We start from the raw sequence: 5,835 nt of genomic DNA, 5'->3' as shown, positions 1-5,835 counted from the left end.
TATGACTCATCTTTCACACCCTGCCCCTGCAGTATAAATATCACCCACTTTCTAAGCCTTTTAGCTTTGACAAAGGGTCGTCTGGTCTCGAAATGTCAGCTCTTTTCTCTCCTTACAGACCTGCTGAGATTTTCCAGCATTTTCTCTTTTGGTCCCTAACATCCATGCTTTTCTCAGCAGTGAATACTGATGGGAAAGATTCATTTAGGATCTCACCTATTTCTTGTGGATCCGCACATAGATGACCTTGTTGATCCTTAAGAGGTCCTACTTTCTCCCTAGTTACTCTTTTGCCCTTTATGTATTTGTAGAAGCTCTTTGGATTCTCCTTTGCCTTATCTGCCAAAACAATCTCGTGTTCCCTTTTTGCCCTCCTGATTTTTTTCTTAAATCTACTCCTACACCATCTATACTCTTCAAGGGATCCACTTGATCCCAGCTGCCAATGCATGTCATGTTCCTCCTAATTCTTCTTGACCAGAGCCTTAATATCCCGAGTCATCCAGACTTCCCTACTTCTACCAGCCTTGCCCTTCACTCTAAGAGGAAGGTGCTTACCCTCAACTCTGGTTAACACTTTTGAAAGCCTCCCACTTACCAGACGTCCCTTTGCCTTCCCACAGACTCCCCCAGTTAACTGTTGAAAGTCCTGCCTGATACCATCAAAATTGGCCTTGTTCTAATTTAGAATTTTAACTTTTGGGCCAGACAAGTCATTCTCCACAGTGATCTTAAAACTAATAGAATTATGGTCACTGGTCCCAAAGTGATCCCTCACTAACACTTCTGTCACCTGCCCTTCCTTATTTCCCAAGAGGAGGGCAAGTTTTGCCCCCACCAGTTGTAGAAGGGTAGGGGAATTAATGTTTGATTCTGGACAATGTTTCCCACTCTGCAAAATCTAAGTCAGATGATCTGGTCATAGCTCATTTCTGTGCAAATTGGCTGACATATTTCCTGCATTAAAAAAAACTGTGACTGCGATTCAGATACTAGTGTCTTAAGGAAGGTATCACATAAATACTAGTTCTTTCTTTTTAAAACTGTTTGTCATGGTTAGATCCGATTGTGCTGAGGGCCATTTGTACATTTGGTACTGAAACAAATGCAGGGGGAAAGCATTGTGCTTCAGTCGAGATATTTGCTAACCATGGTGCAACCAGTATGTACTAGATTGGCCATTGGATTGCAATAGTGCATTAATCTGAATGCGGTCTTATTGCATGAGTGAACAAGAAACAAGACAATGGAAGTAAGTGCATTTTCGCAACTGACACCAGGAATAGGCATTGAACTGCTATCGGGTTCTGGATGTAACAGATAAGGGTGAACATTTTAGAAGCAGTTACAGTTCCACCTGGAATAGTGAGCATCCACAGTGCTGACAGATTTCCATTCACATATGAATGAGTTTGAAGATTAGCTTGGAAGAAGAGATGATACCGAGGAGAAAAAAAAACATTTTTTTACTGTGACAGCTAGATATATGTAGGTAAATAAAACCTGGTTACTCTGCAGCAAAAGCAATAAAGAAATGAGAGTGTTTGCATTATGTAACACGTTATCACATCCCTAGAATGTCCTAAAATGTTTCTGGTGCAGAATTATTATTGAAGCCCAGGTGCTGTTGCTACGTGAGCAAAGGCAACAAGCCAATTTTCTTTTCTTCAAATAATGTCATGGGATTTTTTAAGTTCATCGATACAGGCAGGCCCAATCTCCGCTTATGCCTCATCTGAAATGCAGTCTCTCCAACAATGCAATACACTTCAGTATTGTACTGTATATGGCTGAAACCTGGAGTGGTTCATGAACCCACAATCTCCAGACTTAAAGTGAAATTGCTACCTTCTTGCTCTCTAATGTTTAAAACGGTATAAATTCCACTTTGATACTTCAAATGCACGTCAGAACTCATTGCAAAATTGTACAATCCCAGCATGATTTTTTTTTAGAAAGCTGAATTTTAACCCTTTGATATATATAAACAGCATTTATCTTCTCTACTCTGAGTTAATTTATTTAATTGAAAGGATATAATTATGTCGATAATTTATGCCACGATTGGAGCAGGCTTGTTTTGTTGGTACCTCCAGATGGCCAAGTTGTCTTTTGCAGCCAGATTAATTACCCAGTTAAAGTTTTGAAAGATGCAGTTAACTGCCCCATCATTCACCGTGGAAGCAAAGAAATTTGAATCAGCTGATTCAACATCACTCAATGAACAATAGAACCATAGGAACCATGGAAAAGTTACAGCACACAAGGAGGCCATTTGGCCCATCTTGTCCAATTGGAAGAATGTTCCTCAAGCAAGGCAAAGACAATCAGGAAGCTCATTGGACTCAACAATGGTGGCTATGTTGAGGCTAAGATTAGGTGCAATGCATTTTCTTGTCAGCTTGGATCTTATATGCCTCTATTGTGGGATCATGAATTGGTTTCAATTTGAATTTGAACTGTTTTTTTGGAGCAAAAGTAAAGTTTATTTATTAGTCACAAGTAAGGTTTACATTAACACTGCAAAGAAGTTACTGTGAAACTCCCCAAGTCACCACAATCTGGCACCTGTTTGGGTCAATGCACCTAACCAGCACGTCATTCAGACAGTTCGAGGAAACTGGAGCACCCAGAATGAAGCCACGCAGACACAGGGAGAACATGCAAACTCCGCACAGACAGTGACCCAAACCGGGAATCGAAGCCAGATCCCGAGGGCTATGAGGCAGCAGTGCCAGCTACTGTGCCAGGAGATGGATTGAGGGATTGCTCTGTCCACTCGACACAATGGCTTTGTAACTTCAAGAAAGGAATAAAATTTAAATTTAAAAAATTGTTCTTATCAGTTTAAAATCTGATACATCCCCTTATCCGGGGGCTATATGTTGAATTTGGAATAGGGAGATGGAATAGGAGCTTGATCCGTCCATGCCACACATTGACCTGGTATTGCTGTATTTCTGGGAACAGAGCACACATAAAAAAGAATTGACAGGAATCAGGCAATTGTAGAGAAGCAGGCCATTGGAAATTGGATGAGTGGAAAAAAATAGAAAAACCATTGTCAGACAGAGCATTGGGAAATGGATGGATAGGAAGGGGTAGCAAGCTGTCAGCCACAGCACCGTGAACTGGCTAAGCAGGTTTAAAAGAAGACCCAGTCATTGCTCTTCGAGCATTTAATGCAAACCTAATGGAGAATATATGCTGATTTAGCAACCTATTGTGTTTTTCACACCCAAGGTGGGAAGCTTTATCAGGTCGAATCACAGATTCTTATCTTACCAATGGATACCAATGAATACCATACCTTCTGCCATTTTACTGTCCTTAGAAGTGCTATTTTTTTATTGCTTGTTCTCAGGATGGGGCTGATATGGTGACAATGTGGTGTCATCAAAGGTCAGCTTGTAATGCAGCAATTGACTTATTTTCTTACAACCAATTGGTGTACAAGGTCACCATCTCAGAGGACATTAAAGAATTAATATGTAATCTGCATGCTGGAAGATTAAACCCTAAAGTAAAGGCAAAATGTACATATGGAATGGATACCAACAGCCACAATTGCCATTGTAAAAGAAACTTTCAAACATAGATGAATTATGGGCTATGCTACAAAACCCATTTAGCATGTAGCTCAGAGACCTTAAAGACAATTTCTGGCATTCTGTGTAACTTACATAGATTTACCATTCTTTTCCAATTACTTTTACTTGACTGGGAGATTGCACGGGAGGATAAATTGTAATGTAAACTTACGAGCTGTCTGGAACTCTGAGGTAAATGTTTTAGCCTCAGGAATAATATCGAAGATATGTGATCCTTTCCTTTGACTAAATTAAACATTCCATCTGAGTTAGCAGTTCGTTTTCTTCCATTTACACCAGTTCTTTTCCTTCTGTAATATCTTTCTCATAGTCTTATAGTGTTTGAGGTTTGAAGAATTTACTTTATTTAGGTGGCACCAACCAGGCTTCAAATGTAACAAAAATAATTATCTAATGCTGGAAAATTAAGTGGCCGTACTTGTATCTGTTGGACAAATTTTGCAGGTTTATCATGAGCATTGTATGAAGTCATATTCATTATTATATATTGATCATTGGAAAAGCTGATTTGAATAATGGAACCAATTTCTGATTGAGTGATAAACCTACCTCTGACGATAACCTTCGATAACTTATTACAGAAAATATTTCATTATGAACAAAGAGTTTCTGTGTCCTATCATCACCAGCATGGTTGAATTATCTAAGGGCCAACTGCTGTATCAAGACAAAAACTGGGCAGCTAATCTATTTGTGATGACACAGAAGCAAGAATTGGAGAAAGAAGAAGACAGAGGATGGGGAAACACCAATACTCACTTTGACATTCACAGGCACTGCTCACATGCTGACACTGCATGTACTTCAGAAGATATCGTTGAGGTGGAATGGGCGTGCGGTGAAATATTGGACATGAATAGCTCCAGCAAGAGGAGGGGGAAAGAGTAGCCTTCCAGGGGGATGAGGTTGCAAATGCGTTCTGCTACAGAACCCTTAGGTGAGGACTTTGGTGGGATGGTGTACAGGAAAAGGCTGATGGGTGCGCACACAGAAATTCCTGGTACATTGTTAAGCCTGCCAGACGTCTGTAACCACTTCCAAAGAACACGAAGACTTCAGCACCAATCTTACACTCAATGCTTTGAGCTCATCCTTTCCACTGCGCAAATGGTGGCCATCTCCAACTCACATCTGCACCCAACCACGATGCGGATGGTCAATGTTTCAACTTCCACAATAGCACCAACAGAAGCCTCTCAAAGTCTGGGTGTGACAGTGAAAGCTCAGTTGAAGCCATGGAAGTGCAGTTGCTGCCATGCAAGTTCAGACTGCTGCCATCATGGCTACAGATACCAGTAGTCAAAGGGGATTATTTTTTCTTTCACGTGATTTGGGTATCTTGGCAAGACAAATATTTTTTGCCTGTCTATAACTGTCCCTCAACTGGGTGGTTTACTAGGCCATTTCAGGGGACAGTTAAGAGTCAAACATACTGTGTGGATCTGGAGCTACATGTCGGTCAGGCCAGGTAAGGATGGAAAATTTCTTTCCCTAAAAGACATTAGTGAAGCAGATGGGTTTTTATTACAATTGATGATAGTTTCTTAGTTATCATTACTGAGACTAGCTTTCAATTCCAGATTTTATTAATTAAATTTAAAATTTCACCAGCTGTCATGATAGGATTTGAATCCATGACACCCGAGCCTTAGATTGAGCCTTTGGATTACTAGTCCGGTGGCATTACCCCACAAAAGTCAGCAGCCTTCCTTCAGCCATGCTGCTGCCATAGAAGGAGTATTACTTGGAAGCAAAACGAAAAAGAAAGGGCGGCATGGTGGTACAGTGGTTAGCACTGCTGCCTCACAGCGCCAGGGACCCGGGTTCAATTCTGGCCTCGGAAGACTGTCTGTGTGGAGTTTGCACATTCTCCCCATGTCTGCGTGGGTTTCCTCCGGGTGCTCAGGTTTCTTCCTACAGTCCAAAGATGTGTGGGTTAGGTTGATTGGCCATGCTAAAATTGACCCTAGTCCAGGGTGTTAGTGGGGTAAATGTGTGGGGCTACGGGAATAGGACTGGGTGGGATTATGGTCGGTGCTGACTCAATGGGCTGAATGGCCTCCTTCTGCACCATAGGGATTTTAATCTATGAAACACGGCTGGCAAGGCGATTAATTGACTTTTTTATGGGATATTAGATGACTTAGATGATAAGGTTGGTTTACATTGTGTGTTGTTGGGTGGATTTTATTTCAGCATTGTAGCTAGAAGGACACTGTGATGG

At 41.2% G+C, this 5,835-nt stretch overlaps 1 pseudogene; it reads left to right on the top strand.

The window, feature by feature from the left end:
- Positions 1–2,812: 2,812 nt before the first annotated feature.
- LOC144493261 (U2 spliceosomal RNA) lies at positions 2,813–2,980 on the top strand (annotated as a pseudogene).
- The last annotated feature ends 2,855 nt before the right edge of the window (positions 2,981–5,835 follow it).

Source organism: Mustelus asterias, chromosome 4 (genome assembly GCF_964213995.1).
Source record: "Mustelus asterias chromosome 4, sMusAst1.hap1.1, whole genome shotgun sequence".
In the NCBI taxonomy this organism is placed as follows: Eukaryota; Metazoa; Chordata; class Chondrichthyes; order Carcharhiniformes; family Triakidae; genus Mustelus; species Mustelus asterias.
The sequence above is the reverse complement of the archived record's forward strand: the minus strand, read 5'-3'. Positions and strand labels throughout refer to the sequence as shown.